Here is a 25,808-nt window from a genome sequence, read left to right on the forward strand (position 1 = left end):
TGCTTATGTCTTAAGTGGTAATTTAGTAAAAGTGTTTAAAGAAAAGAAAAATAATATCTTGTTTTTTGCCAGAAAAGCCGTAGTGTGAGCCATAGGTCCTCCTCATTGAATTTTTGTACTGGAATCCATGCCTTTAGTGTTGGACGCTTCCTTGTCACTACATGTTTCCTTGGCATTGAGAACTGCCACTCTGACACCAGTCGACCCAGGCTTGAAGGATTCCTGGTGAGGGAACATGGAGGTATAGGAAGTGTGAAGTGATGTGCAGTACATGTGCAACTGCCTGACCAAACGGCACACCGATTACAGCACAGAGATCATCAGGCTCTTCATGCTGCTTTTTCCCTGTTGTTCCACAGAACAAATAGATCTGTGGGTTGAGACTAGTATGTTCACAGCACCTATTATGGAGCCAGTGATCCAAGGTGATGGTTAGAACTAATATGTGGCACACTCTAAACTATAAAAAAACTATGAAAATATCCGTTCCAGTCCTTTTTAGTTCACTAATCCCCCATATGTTAATGTTTTTTCTTGTCATCTCATCCTTGTGTCCCTGGTCTATGAATATCCTTAATATTCTTGTAATACTTTTTTTAATGTGACACTGAACTTTCTTATGGTCTCATTATCTAGGCTTTGTTATACAGGAAAAACAATGCTCAGACTAAATTTACAGAATCATCGTTAAACTATGAAGACAAAAAAAATTGTCCATGCATTAATCTGAATTTTAGTATAAATGGCTAACAGACAGCAATGCTGCATTGACCTAAAGGAGACTTTCCCCAACAGACACACTACAGAATTTTCAAGTAATTTTTTTAAGTTTTTTTTTTAACTTTTTAAGTGTTGTTAATTACTATTAGTTCACTTGTTGGTATTTATTTTAGGTTTGCTGAATGTTATGTGGAAAGTTTTTAATAAATTATGAGAAAGATCCATCACAATGGAGACGTACCTTATTTGACAGCTTGCTTACACCCATTTTGTTTAATTTATGTGTCTGAACATTCAACACTTTCTTCCATTTAGATGGCTAGAATGCCCCCAGCCTCTCACCTGCTTCATGGCATAGAGCAGCGTTTCTTTAAATGTTTTTTGCAAAAAAAATCTAGGAATTCTGTGAACTACAGCTGGATTGCCAGTTGTCTGTTTTATTTTATCATTTTACATATAAAATTGAAACATGGTCCACAATATTCCTTTTGAATATGATTGCAGTAGCAGCACCATATGAGAGAGGTGATCAGTTAAATGTGCTGACCTTCAGGAGATCAGTGCACTTAACTGGAACAGAAAAGTCTGTGAATGTTAAACAGTGAAGGGATGTTTGTTGGCGGTGAGTATAGCTGTTGGAGCAGGAGTCATTTTTTTAATTTATCCAAACTTGCAACTAGATATCACTGAACAGCTTTACTGGGTGACTGCCTTAGAGAATAGCTGTCAATTGTTACTAAATTTGCATGATACTTTGGTCATTTTCTCATAAAATTTGGGTTTTAAAGGTTGAGAGGTATACATTATGTTGTTACAATACAGTAACAGTGCAATAGTACACCTCTCAGTTTGTCTACCCGTCCGTTTGTGATTTTGCCTCATATTTTTGGTCTATTTGTATCTCTCTACTGAGTCTGATTTTCAGAGAAGTACCTGATTTTGACTCAAAATTTTGCTTTGTCCCTCTTAATCTGTCCTAAAGTAGGAGTATGGGTAGAAAATGTGGTGGACTGTACATAATATAGATGCTTATGATCGGGTCCCCAGTTGTGTAACCATGTTGTGGTCTCATCATGAATGCCATGAAATTCACAATGAGAGTGAAGCTTGAGAGGTGAATCTTGGCATCCATGTTGAAAACACATAAGTTATTATGCATGAGACCTGATCATAAATCTTTGTAGTGCATGAAGTCTTACGTTACAGAATTAAAAAAAAAAATTCCAGCTTTGAAAGCCAGTAAAGCACTTAATGAGTGCTGTTGCATAGACAGTAAGTAAAGAAGAAATCAAGGACAATTTAAATACTGACCTACTTTAAAAGTGTTACTTACAGGTTTATTTTTTTCCAGTTTTAGAGTGTAACCACAGTGCTCCATGCACTACAGATAATTACAGTCATTAGAACTACAGACTTCTTTTTTCAGTATATGCATATTAATTTACATTATGTTATTATATTAACTTTTCAAGTTAATAGTGCTAATGTAAGGTGTCTCTTTTTGTACATAATTGCTCGTGGATTTGTTCCTCATTCTGGATATAAGAGGCTGAGAGCTATGGGTCTCTTCCTTGTAAAATTTAAAGTTTTCAAAATCTGTCCTGCAGAAAATGTATGTTAATGTAAAACCTGTTATTCTTGCAGCTTTCTAAGTATGAGAGAAAAATGTAAAATCAGTACATCCTTAATATTTTTGGCTTTGTCCCCGATTCTTGCACAAAAAAGTTGAGAGCTTTGAGAGTACTTACTTGGAGGGGGTGTAGCTGTGTGCATGCCTGTCAGCTGTCATTTTTATGTATTTATATATTTATTTATTTATTTGTTTTGTCTGTTCCTTATAAAATGTGTGAATTTCTGGCAAACGTCTGTAATTATTAGCAGTCATTTGAATTTCGAACTTTATATCTTTTGGATGAAAATGCACGCTAATGCAGTACCTGTTCATTGTTCTCTTTCTTTTTTTAAACATTTTAGAGATAAATGCTTCCTTCTCTAATACTAATTTAATCTGAGAATAGTCTTTCTTTGATTTTCTGTGGAGAACTCCCTGAGTGAAATGAGTGACCAAAAATGTGTTGCAACATGGATGTGATTACAGACTTGAAAACCACTAGCTTGAGCCATAAAGAACAATTCTCTTACTTTTCTGACTTGAAAATGAACTCTGGAGAAACACATGACTGACCAAGATGCTTCAGTATAACACAAAGTTGACCACAGCACACAGCTGCTACCTTGACCTAGGGGAGAAAGCAGATACAGAGTGCAGTCTTGGCTGTAGTAACATCAGAATGGAGGTTGGGACTGGCTAGAAGATGCCAGCAACACAGTAATTAAAGTACTTATCCCTTTTTGTAAGGTCATCTGTGAAGCAGTCAGGTTGAGTTATGCTACCAGTAAATAATTATTATACTCTTTTCTTTACTAGAGTCATCTGATGAGAGTTAAACATTGATTTGCTATGAGATCCCAAGGCATCTGAGAAGAGTAAAGGACAACCAGGGATGTTTAAACAGTGCAGAGATGACAGCACCTCTCTTTACTGCTGTCTTTCTGAGTTGACTTGGAGAGAGCAGGCCCTGTGTTTAATCTCAGGTTGAGTTGTAACTGGCAGAAGTAGTGACAGGTTAAGAAAGAACAGCTGCTCAGAGATGAGCATAGCTACGTCTGCTCCTAGTGCTGTCATTCTAATGCATGCAATGACTGTGCTTGTAGAAGTTCAGAAGTAGGAAGTGCCTGCAGCACAGAGATGGAATGCAATTGTAGCTTTTTATGTCTTGATCTGAGGAGAGATGTGCCTGGCTTTGATCTGTATCAAAACAAAACTTAAAGAGATATAAAGTCCTGAAGAGAATAATCTGAAGAAGCTGAGAATTGAGACAGAAGGGAAAGTATTGGAACAGTTAACAGCTTCAAGTATCTGAGAGGGGTAGTTGAGGAGAAGGAAGTCTGAATGAGGAGATCAAAGCTAGAATCAAAGGGGCTGCAGATAACTGACACAAAATGTCAGGTGTTGTATATGACAGAGGAATGCCAAAGAAGCTAAAAAGTAAGGTGTACAAAGCACTAGTGCTGCCTATATAACTGTATGGTGCAGAGAGAGACCTAAGCAGTAGAGGAAGAGCAGTTGAGGAAGTTAGAAGTGATGGCAAGGAAGTGCCTGAGATGGATGGTAGGATGCACACTGTGGGACAGATGAAGTAATGAAGACATAAAAGCAGAAGCTGAAGTAGCTGCAATTGCAGAAGAGGTCAAAGGAAACGGATTACAGTAGTTGTGGCACATGTAGAAAATCAGAAGACAATCTGGTGATGAAGATTTGGGACAGACAGGAAGAAGGCAAGAGGAAATGAAGGCATTCACCAAAGAGGTGGATGAATTCTGTGAGACAAGATCTGAGACAGGCACTTGTTTTGAACAAGGTGTGAGAGTGGCAGTCAATAGAGAGAGATGGCAACAGTTGACACAACACCCCGATCCCATGTGGAAAATGGGGGTTGATGATAATTCTGAGGAGAGCAGCCCCTGCTTTGCTTTCAGGAAGATTATATAATAGGAAGAGGGAACTGCTGAGGTACAGCTTAGAGCACAGAGATGAATTTAGCTCTGTCAAATCCAACCTTGATCTGTTGAGAGAGACTCTGACTTTGTCATAAGGTACAGGAGAGCCTGATAGGAGCAAACAAATGTCCATGTGGTGTGAGTAGCATGAAGGCAGAACAGCATTTTTACTGTTAACTTATCTGAAGGTAACATTGTTGAACTTTTATTCTGTTGTTTAGGGTTATACCTGAGGGTAAGGTAACTGGCCAGAGTTGCACTATGATGAATACAGCCATTTGTCTGTGTTGTACCGGGATCTGGAAGGAGTACACCTGTTCTTCTACATTTTTTTTCAGAAAATATGAACTTGAAATCAGCACATAGCTTACTGCACACTGAGATGAAATAATTTTAGTTTATTTATTTAATCTGAATGTAGCAAGTCTGGGTTTTATTCTGAGTTGCAAGAGCACCTCAAAAGAGTGAGAGACTGGTCAGATTGTGCATCCAGGGCTGAAATTAATGCATCCCGCTCTGCTGCTGGTAAAGGAAGCAGGAGCTGTTTGTACTGAGGTATATTAGAGAATCAGGGGCAGACCAGAATTTACCAGTAGTAGAAATGAAACAAATACAACAAAGTCTGCTGCTAATTTCATCTGCAAAGAGTAGGTCTGAAAGTCTTTCTGAGTAACTGTGTCACCTTAAAGGAGTAGATTATGCAGATACTACCATTGGAGAACACAGCCCTTTTTTTCAGCTGACTTGATCTGAAGAAAGCAAGCCGGGGCGTGGAGCCTGGATGGCTAAGTGAAAGTAGTACTTTTTTGGAGCTCTCTTGGAGCACTGCAGTAACATCTAAATTTTACAGGAAAAAATAATTCCAAACAGAACATTTCTTTATAAAATAACTTGTAAACACTCAGACTACATTATTACTAAATTTCTTAGAATTATTCAATAGACATTTTAACTGCTTGTATCTTACTATCCATATCCATATCCATATAACAAAGCTCCCATTTTCTCAGTTTTTCTGTTGTCTTTTGTTTAGTCTCTTCCAACATATCCTTAGCTGCCACACCAGAATCATTTTTAATCCATACTCCTAAATACTTCAATCTATCATGTCCCCATAAATATGGATATCGCTGAACCAATTCATATATGGGTACATAATTTACCGCTATTGCCTTTGTTTTAGCTTCATTAATTTTGTATCCCAAAAAGATTTGAAACTGTCGCAAAATTCTACAACACTGTAATTTCTCTTTCTGGTTTTGTCAGATGCAAAATTATATCATCTGCAAACGGCGCCAGCTTTTCTTGACTACCATACCAATTATATCCTTGAATTTCTGAGTCCCTTATTTTCTTTGCCCAGGGTTCTAAATATGATGCAAATAAAGGGGAAAGAGGACATCCCTGCCTGGTTCCTCTGCTCAAAGAAAAATTATCAGAGAGGACCCCACCCACTTGAATTTTCACCTCCAATCCCTCATATATCCTCCTAATTCACCTTATAATTTTTTCAGGAAATGCAAATGGTTCCATTGCCCTGCTCATCATGTCCCTGCTTAAATGCTTTCTCTGCATCAAGAACCACCAAAAACAATGATACTTGCTTACATTCCACTTCCTCTGGATCATCAATGTTCTGTTAATGCTGTCAATTTATGCCCCCCCTCTGCAAAACCACATCAATCCATATTTATCAATTTTGGTATTACTTCTGCCATTCTTTTAGCCATTATAGACATGAACACGTTATAATCATGATTTAGTACTGAATTGGGTCTGTATGAAGCTGGACCTTTTGGATCTTTGCCCTATTTAGGTATTACAGCTACTACTGCTTTCATCCAGGATGTTGATACTTCTCCTCCTCTTAAAATACTGTTAAGCAAAACCTTCTAGATCTTTATCAGTTTTTTCCCTCCCAGCTTCCAAACTTCCAGAGGAATGCCATCTATTTCTGTGGAGTTTCCTACAGATTGGTTATTCATCACAATTTTTTTATCTCATCTCCTCATACCTTAACACTTAGTAATTGAGCCTCATCTATTTATAACCTTGAAATATTTAATTTTTCCATAAACATTTGCATTTGTATCTTTCTTAATTTCCATATTTCTCTCTTTTATATAGACTTTCACAGAATTTTCAAAATACTTCTAATACCACTAAAGGATCTCTTGCTACCTTCATTGTTATAGGCTCCCTAAGCTTGGTGGCAGCCCTTTCTACTTTCTGTTGCCTGAGTCATCTTGCTAAAAGTTTTTGTGCTCTAGTGTTGTTATCAAAACACAATTGCTTAACAGCAATTTTTTCTAAACTTGTGTATATTACCGAGATAATCCCTTATTTTATGCTTAGCATTCTGAATTGATCCTCCTCTTCTTCTGTGAGATTCCCCTCTTCTGCAATAGTTTAACAGTTGTCAGTCCCTCTAAACAAATCTTACTTCTTAACTGTAACTCGCTTTCTTTTATTTCGACCCTATTTTAAAACTCCACCTTAATTTTATCCCATTCTCTAGCTATATTTTCAGAAGTAATTTCTATCCTTTCGAATACCTCCTGAATAATATTCACTACCCATTCCTTACATTACTCTCTCTTCAGCAGAGAGGTGGGAAAGCACCATTGTCTCATTTTTATTTAAATACTATGTTTTTATTTTAGTTAATATTGGTGCATGATCTGAAATAGTGGTGCATGATCTGAAATAGTTATTGGGTGCATACCAAGACCTTCAATTAAATGCACATGTCCCTGTGAAATATAAATTCTGTCTAGCCTAGCCCAGTTTTTATATCTTGGAGAATAATATCTAAATTCACTCCGAACTCCTATGACTGAATTCACATCTTTCTTGCCAAATATTTTCATAAATTTCTTCAAAACTCTACCCTCTTTTGTTATACTTTCTATTCTAGACCCTCCAGACACATCTTCACAGCTGCAAATCAAATTCCAGTCCCTACCTATAAGTAATATTCCTTGCCGAAAACTGATTATTTCTCCCAGACTTTTCTTAAGTTCCATTATAGCAGTTTTAGGTGGAATATAAATATATGCTAGGGTAATCCTCCTCCCTTGCCAGTAGCCCCTTAGCACTACAAATATGCCATTATTATATTTTTATCCTCTTCTATCACTACTGGATCTCCTCTTGCAATTAATACAAGTACTCCTCTTTTTCTTTGTCCCAGATATTCCGCTGAATAACCATCCTTTAAACCTTTATTTATCAAATTCAGATGCTCAGTTCTTTCCAAGTGTGTCTTCTGTAACATAGCTATTTGCACTCTGCATTTTTAATATAGTTCACTATTCTTTCTTTTTTGTATTTATCTGAGACCATTGACATTCAAATACATTACAGAAAATATCATTGTATTAAAAAGTTATTATTCCCACCTTTTATGTATAACACCTTTTTGTTAAAATGTCTAGTTCCAGTTTTTGCATTACATGCATACATTGCTTGGCAGGTTGAAATTTTATATAGTTGTTTCTTGTCATATCCATTTGAGCCTATGTCACATCTTACAAAACATTTTGTTTTAATGAAAGCCCTCAAACAAAAAAACAAAAACAAACCCTCAATACCTCAAACCTATTAATTTAATACTAACACACAAAACTATGTACATCTTTAAATACTAAAGTTGTACCCTACAAGTGACCCAAATTGACAGCCACACTCACAGACTTGACTTAACCTAAAGGAATGGTTATCCATGCTAAGAAGCATGGTGCAGCCTTTGATTCTACTAAGTGCTAACTGTTTTTGTCTTATCTTTATAGCTCTCCCAGCTGAGAAAACCCCTGAATGTTTTCAGAGAACGTTATCTCCTAACCAGTTTCTCTTTTCTTTTTCCCCAGCAAATCACTCTCCACTAGACTGTAACCAATTTCTCTTTATCATATTGTCTCCATGGAGACATGAGAACCAGACAATTTCTCTTTATCAGATTGTTTCCATGGAGACATGAAGACCAGATACAGAACTGCTATTAAACATACATTCATTTGCTAGAAAAAAAGCCACATAATATTCAATATTCTTTTTCATTTACTTGCTTTCTCTTAAAACCTGCTACTAAATCAATCTAAGGTCCTTAATCCAGGCATTCCCCCATGCAAGAATGAGAAAAACACATTCATTTTTCTTTTGTCATGCTCTTTTAACCAGGCTTTTTACATTGTAGTGTCTACATTTCTTAAAACTGAGCAAGAAAAAAAGAGAGAAGGGAGAAAGGGAAAAAAGAACAGCAACACATATTTGCATCCCCATTACCCTTAAAACAACCAAGAAAACTTTACTTTATAGCATGAAAAGAAAACCATACACCACAAAAACAGTACTATTAAGAAAAAACGTTTCTTCACTAACAGTTAACTATCTCCCTTCTCTCCCCTCCTTAAAGTATTTTTTCAAACATTAATGACATGAAGTATGGCATAAACTTTAGAGTTCCCCACAAGTCCAACAAATTCTAAAAAAGTCCAATATTTCCAGATTTTCTTGTTCTGTCATATTTCACAAATATAATTATTGTATTGTAATCCCATGTTAAGTTACTGGCTTTATTATTGTTCATCTCCATCTCCAAAATCCTGTCTCTGCTTCATTTCCAACATACTCTCTATTCCTCTCGTCAACTCTTGGGTTCCCTTACTTCTCCCCAACATTTTCCACTGAAACAGTGGAAAAGATTTCACAGGTACAGTCTCTCTATGATCTTGATTACTAGAACAAGAAACAGAATCTCCTTCTGTTTCACAGCTTACTTTTTGTTGGACTAAGTTCTGTATTTTCACCTTAGCATGTACTTCATCAATAAATGATTTTCCCCTCCAGGGAAGAATACCTTGAAGGCAGCTGGGTGCATCAGTCTGAATCTCATACCAGTTCTTCAAAATTCCTTGAATAGTGGAATGAATTTACTCTTCTTCAGCTTGGTGTACAATGAGTAATCGTTCTCTGCAAACACCCTGCTTTCTCCAATTTTAGTATTTTGTCCTTATGCCACAGTCTGTCAGAATCAAATCCTTCTGCTGGTGGGATTACATCTTTGCTATTAAAGATCTAGGTTGCTTTCTCATAGCCAGGTTTGGAGTATACATATGATGTGCTCTTTCCAGTAACAACTCCTGCTATGGAATACCAGTTCAGTTGCTTATTTGTGATTTCATTACATTAATGCAGTCTGTTCCTTCCAGTTTCTCTGGTACAGCTAAAAATCTCATGTTTTGCTTACATGCTGTGTCCCCTAATTCTATTATTTTTTGAAACTTCTCTTCCTGAACATTCTCATAGTCAGCCAGCCTTTTCTTCATTTCAGTCTCTAATTTTTGCAGCTTTACTACCTCATCTGAATATATATATATATATATATATATATATATATATATATATATATATATATATATATATATATATATATATATATATATATGTGTATATATATATATATATATATATATATATATATATATATATATATATATATAAAGCATTGAATGTGTCCCAAACCATAAGTATAGCTGCTACTTCTGTATAATTTGTTTTTACTTAAAAACTCAGCTTCCTGGAGAATCCAAGATATATAGTCTTTTTATGTTTGTTGTATAGGCTGGTATTCTGTCAATATATGGTAGTGTCTTGCAATTTGTTTGGAGTTTTATAATAAGAGCATTATGATCAGAAATTGGGCAAGGTATAATATTGAAGTGTAATATTTTAGTAGTTGTATCTTGGGAAATTATTTCTTCAGTTCTAGTTTGTGTATTATAGTTCAAGGCATAATGAGTAAAATTAAAATATTTTGTTTCTTTAAAGGATAATGTATCTTTTAAATTTAGTAATTCTATCAAATTGTTAAGAGCCTTTGATGAGGATGTGAGCCATAGTTTCCTTGTGGCAGTAGTTTCAGTGTTATTTAATATACAAGTAAAGTCTCCTCCCATTATTATATTACCTTTTGTATTATTCTGTATACCTAAATGTTTCTTAGCAACAGCTAGACCCATTCATAAAATATCCCACTAGTCTTATACACAGATCAAGCATATAATAAAGACCTGGAGGATTTTATCTTTGAGGGGAAGATGGCAAGAATCATATGGGATACGCTGATTCTTCCAGTATAACAGGGCAGATTGGGATTACCCAATTTGAAAGGGTATTTCCAAGCTGCACAGTTAAGTCTCCTGTACATAGCACAAGCAGAAAAATATAATTCAAAGTGGAAAGGGATAATGAAACAGAGGGGAAGCTCAAGAAATAAGGAGAGACTGTAGTTTTGGATGCAGGCCTTTAAGGAGAATAATAATCATACAGATTTTTATGTCTATAAAGTAGCAGAAAGCATCCCAAGAACTTAGCCAACACAGGAATGGAGAAAGGAGATTCTGCCAATAGGAATGACTAAAATTAGGGATATAGACAATAAACAAGATGGGGCTGGAATTTATTGGAGAAAACTGGCAAAGGAACCAAGGTATTGAGAGCAAATAACTAGAGCAGGAAACATGATAGAATGGGAAGATGCCAAGAATTGATTTGTACTGCAGGTTTGAGATTGCCTTCCCTGTCAAGGATTGTTGGTATAGGCAAAGAGAAGGAAATGCTGGAGGGGGTCCTAGAAAAAAGACGAGCACTGGTAGAGTTTTTAGTAGAATCTAGAACAGAAGCTTCCATTAAAAAAGGAATAATTAGTAGAACATGTAAAATACTGCATGATAACTATAAAAATCAATCAGGGGAGGTTAGAAAGGATTGGATAAACAATTCACACACAAATAATGGGAGGATATATGTATGTCTCACAAATATGAAGCAAACTCTAGAAGATTTAGGATTTTTGCTTGGTAATGTTTACATACATATTTTTATACCCCAAGTAGACTCTAGAGAATTTTTCCTCAGATAGACACCAAATGTTGGAGGTGTAACAGGGAAGAAAGAGATGATTGGGCACATATTTTCTGTGAATGTGGTGAGTTAGTAGACTTCAAGGATTCTCTGTGGAATGCACTGTCAGACATGCTGGGTGGGCAGGTTGGTGTGATGAGTGAGGTGATTTTTCTGAGCTGTGATGCAGAATTGGAATTGCCCAGACTTAGTAAGGTCTTGCTGTGTCTAATTATTTTGGCTGCCAAAAAAGCATTTACTAGAAAAATGAAATCAAAATCTAAAGCAACTACTAGAAGTAGTGAATGCAGTAACAGAGGGAAAACAACTGGAATTGAGAGCTTCAGAAAAGGTTAGGAGCAAACTTTGTAGGACAAAAATGGGAATTGTGGGAACAATACATACAGTGGATGAATGAGGTTTAAAAGAAGGCAGTACTTAAATGAGCTATGTAATGTTTGAGTGAAAATGATTAGGTAGATTATAAATTATGTATAATGTTTGCAACTCGAGTGTATCAGTATGGTTTGTGATGGCAAATGTTTGCAATTAGGATAGTGTTGGTGTGGTTTGTTTTCATTTATAGAAATGTATGATTGCCTATGTAGTAAATGATGGTTTAATAAAGATGTTTGTGTAAAAGGGCAGGAATTGAATAAGGTATGTAATATGCTTAGGTTTTATGATATATAGCAATGTATGTGAAGTATAATGTTTGTAAACGTGAACTTGTTAATACAGTTAGGCACATTTACATTTATATAAAAGTAGTCAGTGTCACAAGTAATAATTCAATAAAGATGTTTAAAAAAAGAATAGGCCTTAAACCAGAGTTGTTTTCAGAGTATTAGAGATGTTTAATTTCCCTAAAGAATTTATTTCCCTTTTAGAGAATATGTAGAGTAATAATAGACCCTTTGTTAAATTTGTTCCATTCACGTCTGACTCAATTTTTCTGACCAAATAAACTAAGCATCGTTGTCCATTATCCCCTATACTTTTTATTTTGCACGTTGAATTATTAGCTGTCTCCATTAAAAATAATAAAAATGTAAAAAGAATAGAGAGATCAAATGCTTATGGCTCTAAGTTATTGTAATTTGCTGATGATATTCTATTAGCCCTTCCTAACAAATTATCAACATTACAAGAAGTTGTCTGTATCATTACCAAATTTAAGCAGCACTTGGTTCTAAAAAAACACTTCACAAATATATATATACTTCAACACTTCAATATTTAGGTCTTAACATAATGGATATAAGTAAAAAAAAGATAGTAACTATAAACAAATTGTTTAAATTATTACTAATGTGACTTGTAAATGGCATAACATTTTAATTTCTTTTGAAGAAAGACTACAATTAATAAAAATCATTTTATTTCCTAAGATATATGTTGTACAAGATTTAGCTTTAACACCCGATAATTCTCACATAAAGAAAATCAATAAGTTATTATTAGAATTTCTGTGGTTTCTTCGAAATCCAAGAATAGCTCTACATCATATTAATTCTTGGTGTTCAGGAAGAATTAACTTTCCTCAGTTAAATACTTACATAAAAATCTGTAACTGTTAAAATTATTCCTAATTGGATACATCCAAATTATAACTCAAATCTGAAAAAAATTATATTTATCTCTTTCTTGCAATAAAAAATAAAAATTGATACAACTATACCATAAAAAATTTTGTTATGGAATTATTTATGTAAATATATACAATATAATATATCTTCACTTACTAAATCTAATTATATTAATTATTTTTTAAAAGATTTCAAAAATACCATCCTAGGGAATATTGATTTCAAACTTTGGTTTGATTTAATTATTCCTATAAAAATAACACACTTTTTTGACAAAGTGAATTACTCTAGAAATAATATTTGGGGATTAAATTATTTATTTTATTGGCATTGGCATCGGTATTTTAATGAATTAAAAATTAAGGATGTACATTCTCTTATACACAAATACAATTTAGGTACCGAAGAGTGGGTTTATTTACATAATGTGTTAACATATGCACAACAGTCAAGTCTCGTATTATCTCAGTCTCATTTTAAAAGTAAAACCTCTTTAATACACCTTATGGGAAAATTTTTGTATAGTAAACTAAATATTGAAAATACAGTGTCATATTTATTTAAGATACTTGTACTATATGACACTAACATCAACGATAAATTTTGGAAACAATTAATTTAGGACATGAATCAAATTTAACTTTAGACAACAAAACTCAGTTATTACATTCAATAAAACATAGTTCATGATCACTGTGATGATAGAAGGTACTGCTAGCCATGACAGGAGAAACAGGGCAGTGGATTTGTAACATATGCCTGCAGAGTTAGCGGGAATTTAAAAATATATATATGTAATTTGTGTATCAAACTGATTGTACAGATGCTTGTGTTTAAATTATATTTGTAAAGTTGCTTGTGTTAAAATGTATCAATAGTGTGCCCTGCTGGAAAGAAAAGAAATGTACATGCATTATTGCAACTGAATTAAATGTATATGTTTCAACAGTGGATACTGACAGAGCAGCAGTTAATCACAATCCAGCTGTAGCAAACTTTAAAATATATTCGAAATTAAATTACTTCATGGGATAAGCCTTAACGATGTTATCCCACAGTTTTGAATGGAGCCAGAGATGCAATGTCTGTGTTGGAGAATAGGTTGTAGGTCCTGTAGTAAGAGTGGAATGTTTTTATGGTTTTATGACTTTCAGGAGATTTGAGCAAAGCTCTATCAGTGTGTGTGGTAACACATAGCTGCTAAAATCCTGTCAGCTTCTAATGTTGATGATAGCATGGGAACAGAGTCAGATGACCAGATGTGTGTGATGTCATTATTAAAATAATAATTAGATATTATTAAGAGTTTGCTCTTAACATTCTGCATTGGATCTGACAACAAGGACCACTCACTCACATCATCTTGCTTTGCGGTAGTAAGTAACTTAATGAGGGAACAGTAATTCTTTTATATTACTCAGGAAAATATAGCGAGATAAGATGTACTGTTTTTGTATAATGCAACTTTCCTTCAGTGTTATTTTATTATACCCTGTGACTGAAACTCTGGTGTTTACTGTAAATAGATGTTTACTATTCTCATGTTCTTTCATTATTTATTATTAACTATATTTAAAAGTCTCATTGTCGCTGGTCCTTTTAGAAAAATATTTAAGATTTGAGAGTATTTGCATGTATTTATTTGATAACTCTGGCCACTCCTGAAAGCCTTTGCTGTTTGGTCAACATTACCATTTGTATTAATATTAACTTCACTCAGTATAATTGTGTACCCTTTTAAGAACCTTATAGTAACTAACTGGTGGCAGTGAATCTACCTTATAATCTGGGCAAAGTTGGTAGACCGGGTAATCTGTGCCAGCCTTTCCCAGGTGTGTGTGTGTGTGTGTGTGTGTGTGTGTGTGTGTGTGTGTGTGTGTGTGTGTGAAAATGAAAAGTTAGAGCATGCTTGTCAACTACTTCGGGCAGGGACATGAAGCAGTGATCGTACAGAGTGAGTGGTGGAGGACTTGGCTTAGTCCCTCGACTGAGGACTTAACACTAAATCTGTGCTAGTGGGGAGTCTTATTGGGGACCTGGAGGGAGACAGAGAAATCCAGACCTCGGGCTGACTGTGTTCCCTGTGTGCTCTTAAGGGAAGTTATGCTTGATGCAGAGAGGTCTGCATCTGGAAATGCTGTGTGTATCCATTTGCATTCCAAGTGAATATCCCTGTCCAGTGTTAGTGGTGAGAATTTAGGCTCCTTGATTGCTGGCCCAGCGTGGGGATGTAATAATCACAATATTGGAACATTTTTACATGGAGATTTTTTATAGATCTTTCCTAACTTAAAAAAAATAGCTGCATTTAATAATAAAATGATCATTAATTGTTAGAGATGTCTAAAAAAATGTAATGCAGATTGGTCTCATATCTTCTTTGAATATCCTCTTATTAAACCTTTCTGGGAAAAAGTTTAAGATTTTTTAAGAGCATTGTGGTATAATACCTTTACATTGTCTAAAATTGTTGACTTATTTAATATAATTGAATAGTATAAAATGTAACATGAAAATAAATATCTACTTTGGACTGTTTTGGTGGTGGCAAGAAAAAGCTTAACAAAGAACTGGAAGAAGACATCTACACTTCAATTTGAAGAATTTTTATCCACAGTAAAGGAAACCATCTACAAGGAACTTTAGAATAAAGAAATTGGAATCTTTCCTAGTACTGTAAAAAATACATTGACTAAAATAAATTCTCTTATTGATTTATATCAAAATACAACTGCCTCCAGTTAACTTTAATTACAGCTTGTATGTGATATTTGTTTTGAATTCTACTGTACTGTTTTGCAAGATGGTTTAGCTAGTGTCTTTATTTTATGTTTTTATATACAAAGTTCAACCAAGCAATATTGTACATATTGCATATAGTTACATATTTCTTTTCACTAAAATTAAACTATTCTTAAAATTTTAAGAATATGAATTTTATTGCAGGTTTTATGATTCCCAAATAAAAATGTTTTTTAAAAAAAGAAAGCAAGTCATAAATCTGAAGGTGAGGGGACACTCAAAAAGTTAGTGTGTGACTAGAAAAAATGCAAATGGATGGGATAAGGCACTGACTGCCTAAGCCATGGATTGTGGCTTTAAGTCCCATCTGGAGTGATATAATCTTTGGAATTGGTTTTTGGTATAATGGTTAAGGTGTTTACCTTACAGAGAGAAGGTACAGGGTTTGAATCTCACCTTTGAAAAGGAAATTGGCTAGGCTTAAAATGGTCCAAGATTAGCAGGCTTTACATGGGCTCAGAAGCAACAAGATACAGAACTATGGTTGGGCCGTTGAGCCTAACTGTTTTATATGTTTGAGAAATAGATTTTAGTGAATTCATCTTGCAGGAGAACCTTTGGAGGTAAATTTATTGAAATCTATTCCTAGAACACACAGACTGGAAATATTTGATCTGATAATTTTTTTTAGTATATGTCACTTGGAATTAAGTTAGAGGTTCATGTTAGCCTTACTCTTAAGTATGTGTCACCAAAGTAAATTTTAGCGTTACTGTGATTTAAAAAGCTTGGTTCTGCTACATATTGTACTTATTGGCTGCCTGCACTTAAATTAAGTCATTTTTGTGTTTAAATAATCTGTTTAACTGTTGTAGGCTACACACAAAAGTGTGATAGCCATTTCTGTGCATTTAAAGTGTTTTTTTATTGTATCTGCTTTATTTTCTGGAAAAAAAAATATATATATATATATACATATATATATATATATATATATATATATATATATATATATATATATATATATATATATATGCTTGTTTCCCGCCTTTCTGGAATAGTATAGTCCATTTTTCAGGCTATTGCTGAATTCAGGGCTGTGTTACAAGTTTCTGTGTTGCCCATACCTTACTTGAATAGAAGGAAGTTTCTCTGTTCACCTGTGAGTGAGGGGAGCTTTGAGCAGCCTATCTGTCCCTGGAGGAGTGGTTTCAGCCCAGAAGTTAGTAGTTTATTGGCCATTTTGGGATAATTTCTATCTCTTTCATTTCCCTGCTATAAAAACTGCATTTGTGCAGTATTGAGCGCCATGCAGTGCCAGTTAGCTACGGTTAAACTATTCCTGGCTACAAGAAGTCTACTCTTCAATTTTTCCCTTGGAACTAGACAAACTTTCAACTTAAGCACTCAAACCATTCATTTCACAGCCCAGCACTTGCTCAAAACTCATAGCAGGCACTAATTAACCATAACACTAGACTCCCCTATACTGTCCAGAAGGACAAGGCTCTCTATTTGTCCCTACCAGCCAAACAGTAAAACAGCTCACTTTACCTATTCAGGCATGTCCAAAGGGCAGTTTTAGGTGTACTCTCCAGTCTAACTGGTGAATCTGGGCATTTTGAGGCACTGTTACAACTGCCTCATGTACACAGACAACCCTCTCCTCCTACCACCAAACACTAATATATCCGAGAGATGCAATTATATAGCCAAACTGGAGGCAAAACTCTCTCAACCCAAGACTGGAACTGACAGTCAAGAAGAGAAGGAAAATACTTGCAACACACCACCAGTATCACATAGAACTACTAAACCAACACCGGAAAATAACACACATAAATACACGAAAACATACTTGGAGGCTCTAAATAAAAATCTGCAAAAGCACCAGAGACCTCCAAAGCAGACATCCAAGCAACCTCCACACCCCATCGCAAACCATGAAACACATACTTCACATAATCAGTGTGCCACGCAATCACAGCCCTTAAGGCAAAATAACATACCCAACAAACTAGTAATAGGCAACTCTATAGTGAGGCACACTAATGTCCCACTAACTAGGCTGGACAAAGAGAAGGTTACAGTTAGCTGCCTGTTGGGCGCCAGGATCCGCAACATAACACAAGCACTCAGGTCGCTCCAGAATAAGTACAAATAGGACTCTGTCATTGTCCATGTTGGTGTGAATAACCTGAGACGTATCTCCCTGGACTGCATGAAAAGAGACACGGAAGAGCTCTCTGATCACATAGCCCAGGCCGGTATGACCCTGACCCTGAGTAGCATCCTGCCCTCACCAAGAATAATGCCACAGTATAAAGAAAAAAAATGATCATTTTCAACAATTGGCTAAGTTTCTCGTGTCATTCAAAGGGGATCCAGTATCTGTCAGCCTGGGATGACATACTCGACAAGCCAGGTTGCTTCGCAAGCGATGGGTTGCACCTGTCACCCTTAGGCTTTCGAATACTGGCCAAGGCTTTTGCCGCCCCCATAGTGCCTTTTTTAGGCAAGGCTCAAAAGACAAACCCACCACTGTAAATAGCACAAGTAACCAAAAACTAAGGGTAATGCTACTCAACGCCAAAAGTCTAAACCTCAAAATGCATGCACTCGAGGCACTCCTCAGTATGGAGAACATCGATATCTATGCAGTAACAGAAACCTGGTTTAAGGCTCCAGAGAGCACCCCAGCACTACCAGGCTATAAATCATACCATACATTTCGGCCACAGAACCCGGACTGAAACACAAAAGGCGGGGGTGTATCCATATTCATCAAGGATACCCACACCTCCAGGTTAGTGGTGCAGCACAAAGACTCAGAGGTCATCCATGTGCAACTAACAATGGGCAAAACTGCAATTCAAATTATAGCTTGCTACAGATCACCCACCATGACCCAGGATCCCCATTCTGCGTTTCTGGAGACACTGGAAAATATGAAGGTCCTACCTAACGCCCTAATATTGGGTGATTTCAATTACCCAAAAATTTACTGGGAGAACTACTCAAGTACTAACTCCCTTGCCCAACACTTCTTAGAATTTATAAACTCGAACACCCTGGATCAACTGGTCAACACCCCCATCAGAGGTGACAACATATTGGACCTGGTCATCACCGACATGGGCGACCCGTGTTCTACCACAGAGGTCAACCCCTCGCTGGTTAGATCAGACCATAGACTAATCACTCTGGATATCCACATTCCGCCCCCACCCCCAATCAAGGAAACCTCCATGAAAAACTTTTCAGAAGCAAACTTTACGTTACTTAAGACAGAGGTGGAAAGGTTCACAGCCCCCATGCTACAGGACAATGCTGTCCAAGCTACTGAATCCCTTACTAGCTTTGAAAGAAAAATTGCCAAGGACTCCAAAAGTTGTTAGATACTTTGCTCAGCCACATCTGTAAACAAAAGTGGTGCAGAATAAAGTGACTAACAACTTTTAAAGTTGTTCATTCTTCATATGCTTGCTTAGTTTTTGCCTGCTGTTTCCCAGTGCTAAGTGTTTTACTGACTTTCAAAGACTTTGAAAGTCAGTAAAACACTTCACCCTCCTGCACTTTTTTCTGTAACTGTCAGTACATGTCATAGATAAAGCTTCAGTCACTACAAAGAATTATGATTGCTTCTCACTGATCATAGCTCTTGTGTCCTCGAAACGGATGCCAAGAAATTCTGCCTCTTGAGCTTTTGGCATCTCTGTCTTGAAAACATAGTAAATTAGTTATGATCAGAGACCCAGTCATAATGCTTTATGAGATTGCATCAGAAAGGCGGGTAACAAAGTTATCTTTTTTCCTAATTACAGCACTCTATGCACTACAAGGTTATTTGGTTATATTTTGAGCGTAACAGAAGTACTCCATCTGTTGCCAGTTAATCTAAATCTATGAAAATGCTGTAAGGTATTTGATATATATAAGCCTTAAAGGACTCAGAAGACATTAAAAACAATATTAAGTATAAGAATACAATAAAGAATGTGAGATGTGATCTTTAAAATGACTGTGATGTCATTGTAGTTGGTACCATTATTCATTTTAAGCTGTCAGTGCTAGAATTTTGTTTTTCAGTGGACACTGAATATACTGCTTAACCTGTATAAAGGTGAAGTTTTTTTCTTAATGCAGCAATCCATGTTCTCTTGCTGTACTTCATGTACTTTCTTCTCCTTTTACTTTGTTGCCCTTTATGTCCTTTTGATTCTGTTTTTTTTTGGTACAGGTAGAGGCAGTTTTATTTGTAGGTGTTTGCATAATATTGTACAGATATAAACATGAACATATGTGAGTGTGTGTGTAGAAGTCAAATCTTCTGTCCTTAGACATTTTTAATTAACTTCCCAGTAAAGTGGCTTCTTTTCAGGAAATAAAAGGTAATTAGCTGTTAAAGGTGGGATACCTTTGTGCTGTTGTACTCCTTTTATTTTTTGTTCTGGGGTTGATGCAAAGGTAGAATTACAATGTCCAGTTTTTTTTTCCTTTTTACCTAGACTTCTGGGTGTCATTGATTTTGGAAAATTGATAGGGTGACTCTGTCACAGAGAGATATTGGAGAAAAATGGCAAATTAAAAACTGGAAGCATTTCTGTTTGCCCTGAAAGGCTGCAGACATTTTCTTTCTCTGTTTCTGTTTATCTTTATATTACATCATTTATGTCTGCTGTAATGTTTCTTAATAAGCAAGCAAAGAATGCACATTCCAGATTTTGTGTAATTTGTTTTTATTTGAAATCCTTCAAGAAAGATGATTGCTTAAAAGTATTGACTGCTGGAAAATGAGATGTGTCAAACAGCAGTACTCTTTGTATTGAACAAAGATGAGCATCGTATGTATGATGGTGCTCCATAGAGTCAGCTTACCTAGGTCGGCAGAGATATTTTTTCCAATTTCTGATTAGTCACAGCACAGCTGCATATAATTAATTTACTTTTTAGCATAGTCTATACTGTTATCCGTCTAAGATAGCTGCTTATAATCTTGTATGACAGTTGTTTTGTAGATAATATGTTGTACTTCATATTATTTGTCGCTGTTTAACACAATTTTAAATAGTCGCGTAAATACACATTTGTTTAGATTTCTTTTGGAAATATTCAACTTGTAGGTTGAGTGAATTCTTCCTTAGTGAATATTTTCCTTAGTGAAGATAATAACATACTTGCAGCTTGAGAGTTGTGCTTACAAATACATTTGTGTCAAGTTGGCTATTTTACCACACAGCCATAGAAAGCTAATCAAATTATGCATTTATTAAGTAGTTGTAGTCATAACTTACCTTAAAGGTCAGTAGCAAATACCTTGTCTTTGTGGTTATTTTCCAGGCATCTCTTCCCGTAGTAGGGAATGTCTTTGCTTTTATTTTAGTGTATTCTGTCACTTGTAGTAACCAGAATTATCTTTGGATGCAGCTACTGGATGGCATCTAATTAACACAATCCATCACCACTAAACTGGACATGTTGTCCTGAGAAGGGTCCTTCTTCTGGAGTTTCATTAATATAGCCATCTGTTTATTGCCCTGTAGACAAAGGAGCAGGCAGGTGTTCTAAATTGCATGTGGGCAAACAAACATATATTTTGACAAGAGATGGGCAAACCTCTGGGAGGGTAGGATGAAATTCAGCAGTCCAGTAGGAACAATTCTGGAGTATTTTTAATTCTTTAGTACTCATTTTATCCTCTTCTCTGGAAGCCTGAACCTATTCCAGCAAGTAGTGGTACAAGGCAGAAAAACAGTTTTGTTTCAGACTTTTAGCCATCGCAAGATGCCTATGCATGCTCATTCATACAACACACACTCCTTCTCTGGTGCGCCCACCCGCGCACGCATGCTAATGCTCTGTCACAGAATTTGCTCCCAAAACAGCATAAAATATTTCACATCTACAGACACAGAAAAGAGTAAAATGCACAGCTGTATACTAGGAGTATTGTGAAATTGAAGTTGCATATATCAACAGAAGATAAGTAACAGTTAACAGTTTAAAAAATTCATATGCACAACTGTACTTTGATCTTTGGTGTTTTGTTAATGATGTGAACTAAGCAAAATCAAGAACAGCAATGTGATATGTATATAATACACTGATTACAAATATGAGGTAGGCGGTCATGTCAAGGGGAGGTCATGCCTATTAAATGTGGTCAACTTCTTTGAGACAGTCACCAAGCCCATAGACGAGGAGAAGACAGTGCACACCGCCTACCTAGACCTCGCCAAAGCCTTCGATGCTGTTCTCCACTCAGGTATAATAGATAAACTCTCTCAACTAGGCATCAAGCCATATGTTACCATATAGGTAGCAAACTGGCTCACTAGTCACCTAGTCAAAATAGGGGAAGCCATCTCAAGTAGTAGACCCATAACAAGCAGTATACCCCAAGGATTGGTCTTGGGGCCTCTGCTGTTTGCGATATATATTTGGGATCAGTGGTCCTACTAGAGCCTTTAGCTTAATTACTGGCTTAGCAGCTATTTTTCTTTTCTGTTTGTTTCTATAAGGGCACCACACGGCTATTATATTGTTCAGAAAACTGTTTTGAAAAATGTTCAGCACAAGTTATTGCACAGCATGAACATATAGTAGTTTACTGTGTTAGTCTGTTGAGCACTATATATTGCACTGTTTAGAGATTTTATAATATTACTTTATCATTTACCCCTTGCTTTCTGCTGCTTATGTTTGGCTCTACTGCTGTATAACCCTGTCCTCTCAAACGGACTGTTGTCACTGATAGCATGCTGAACTGCTGAATAAATGTTTTGTTCTATTTAATGGAGCCTATATTACCTAACTTGTATTGTTCATAGCATAATGTCTGCTGCTTTCCATTGTTAATCAGCTAAACCAAATCTTCCTCTATATACTTGCTCCAGCCTCATCTAACTATAGCCTCTCTCTACTACTGTGCTTTGTTACACCCTCCCTTCTCTAAACATCCCTTACCTGCTACCTTTCCCCTCTACATCTGCAATATTAACTAACTCAGTGTTGTCTCCCTCTCCTCTTCAGTAATCCATCCCAGGTGCTCCCTCCCTGCTTTAAACGCAAAAGGATTACCTCCGGCCATCACCTGAAGGCACCCTGAATTGGCCAGCTTGCCTGGTACTTAGAAAAATACTACTGAGAAGACCCTCCAACAAGATTGTGTAAATGTATGTTGCTTAACACTAATTAAATGTAGACTTGATGTACTATCTATAGAGTTAGTCTGCCCTCCCATGTGCACGTTCTAGTAGCCTACCGCATATCATTTGCCCTCTGCCCCTCCTGTTATCACTACCCTAGAATATATTTAAACTAAAACAGGTCCAACTATCCCTGTTGTTTGCTATCTCCTTCTACCATTAGGTGGCAGCATCTACCAATATAAATCCTAGATATTCTTTATAATCCCAACAAGTTTTATTTTTTCACAAACAGTTGGTTGTGAGTCAGTATCCTTAGACTGTAAATATCTTCTCCCCCCTGCTAAACCACCCTCTGTAAAGGCAAGCCTTCATTTTCTGGCTGGAAATATTTAGCTCATACCTTCCAACTACAGCCTTTAAACTGCTCTTTACTGATACTTTTTCTGCCATACTCACCTCTAGTGTTCTTTCCCACTCCATTCGCCCTACGGGCTCACTCCGCTCCCCATACCCTGCCCCCAATGCCCACCCATCCCCAGTACTCCTAGCTTTATTCCTATCTTACCCCAGACTCTCAGCCTAATTACCCAATACTAGCTCCCCCCTCATTACTCCTCCCACCTATAGCCATCCTTCTTAAACTTTGTAATCTGTACCCCACCCAATAATTATAGTCCCCTCCTCTTTCCTTAAATCTCTAGAATACCTCCATCACTTTTTAAACCCTTTCTTCTTCATAGCCTTCTCTATTTTCCTAACCACTCATACCACTCTCTCTCTCTGCTCCAACATGCTCTCCTCAAGTTATCACACTCTCCAGTCCTCCAGCCTCCTCTTTATGTTCATACTTCCCTTATACTATGCTACCTCATATTCCACCTATGCTTGTCCAATACCACCTACAAAGACAACTACCCTACAAACCCACCTTCTCCATCACTCTTACTCCCATTTCCACTCTATCTCCTCTCTCATTCAGCCCAATCCTCTGCACCTATTTCACCATAAACTCTTCTCCTCTAAAGTCAAGACACTGTCACCTGCTCCAATCTACCAAAATTTATGCCTGACAAACCAGTATGACTAAAGGATATCTCCTTCAAAAACCTTGTCAAAGCTGGTGATATCCATCCTAACCCTGGTCCTACATCCTTTATTAACAACACTCATCCCTTACCCTCTTCCTCATATCTCAACACCCTAAAGATTTTTACAGTTAATGCACAAAGTCTAAACAACAAAGTACACCAAGTTCAAGCTTGGTTAAGCCATACAAACCAGATATCTTAGCCATCTCCGAAACCTGGCTCAAGCCCTTTATCTCCAACTCTGAGATTCTGCCCCCAGGATTTCATTGTCTCAAAAATGACTGGCTAAATAAAAAAGGTGGAGGCACTGCCCTAGTCTTCTCCAACCTTCTTACCTTAATTCCCCTCCAAATTCAAATTCCTCAGTTCCAGAACACTGAACTAACTGCTGGAATTCTAAAACTAAATAAACATAAAAATATCTGTATCATTGCCCTATATATCACACCTGGTAACTATCTCTACACTCGAAAATATTCTCCTATGGGCCTCTACTGAAATTAACTATGAAACTTATATCCTTGGTGATGTGAATATTGACTGGAATAAACTCAATTGCCCCTCTCCCTTCCTATCCATTAACCTCTATAACTTCACTCAAATAATCCTCTCCATCACTCGACCTAACAAAATCAACCCTCCCGGATCCACTATAGATTGGATCCTAGTCTCAGATCCAAATAAAATAACCAATTCTGGCACAATTCCTGATACCTTTAGTGACCACCTGCCAGCCTTTATGCATCACTCAACTAGTTCCTCCCCACACCAGCATCAATGCATTCAAACTCGTAACCTCAGTAGCTTCAACCCAACTACTTTCTTAAATACTTTCAAACAAATGAAGTGGCAAATTCTAAACATCCTTCCTCTTAATAAGGCTATAGAATACTTCAACTCTGTCTTCCTTGATACTTTAAACTCACTAGCCCCACTAAGAAACAAAAGGATAAAAACTAAAACTGCTCCTTGGCTATCAAAAGAGACAAAACAGATTATGCACCACAGAGACAAACTATGGAAGCTTTACCAAAACAATAAACTGACCAATACCTTGCTCCAATATAAACAGCTATGCAACCGTGCAAAATGACTCATCACCAAAGACAAAAAATCCTACTATATCAAACTTCAGTCCAGTAACAATAAAAAATAACAAAATTCTGGAACTCAATAAACTCACTCCTCAATCCAGGCTCCAAGAGTAATCCCTGTCCTGACCCAAGTAAATCTGACCTCAAACTAGGCTCTGACTTTAACTCATATTTCATAGAAACTGTTACTACACTCACCAAAACATTTCCCAATAATAACCCAACTGCTCTACACTCTCCCCCTTCTAACTCACCTCATCTGTTTGAACTCAAACCCATTTCCACTAACTTTATAAAAAAATGTTTGTCCAAACTTAAACCTTGCTTTAACACTCCAAACAATATTCCCTCTTCCTTCCTGAAATGTGCTGCTGATGGCATTCCTCTCCCAATCAGCATCATTATTAACAGATCCATAAAAGAATCATACATCCCCAACTTTGGCACTCAGCTTATATTCTTCCTCTTAATAAAGGAGACAAAAATACCAGCATCTCAATCTTTTGCCCCATTGCTTTGCTCTCACCCATCTCCAGAATCCTAGAAAAATGCATCCACCTCCAACATTTGCCTTTCCTGACCCAAAACAATCTTCTCACTCCTACCCAGCATGGCTTCCGTCCAGGCCATAGCACAATAACCACTCTACTCTCTTTCCTAGAAACTGTCAATCAAGTCTGGGATTCAGGACACTTAGTTTCTACTGTTTTATTTGATCTGTCTAAAGCCTTTGATACTGTTTCCCACAAGCACCTTCTCTGTCATCTCTCAAACCTTAATCTCTCACATAATTCTTTATCCTGGTTCTCCAGCTATCATTAACTTTCACACTGCTATTCCTGATGCTAAAATCATTCAATACGCAGACGATTCAACCTTAGTCTGCTCTGCCTCAAACCTCTCTGAATTGCTGACTGAAACCCAAGCTGCCTTCTCAACAACTGAAAACTGGATGCGCCA

The 25,808-nt window shown here is 36.5% G+C and overlaps 1 protein-coding gene across 1 annotated transcript in view; it reads left to right on the forward strand.

Moving 5' to 3' along the window:
• The window catches only part of MSH3 (mutS homolog 3), a 3,764,176-nt gene that overhangs the window by 2,095,554 nt on the left and 1,642,814 nt on the right, over positions 1 to 25,808 (forward strand). The window lies entirely within an intron of this gene.

The sequence above is a fragment of the Protopterus annectens genome, chromosome 2.part2, assembly GCF_019279795.1.
Source record: "Protopterus annectens isolate FY-2018-M chromosome 2.part2, PAN1.0, whole genome shotgun sequence".
Classification (NCBI taxonomy): domain Eukaryota; kingdom Metazoa; phylum Chordata; order Ceratodontiformes; family Protopteridae; genus Protopterus; species Protopterus annectens.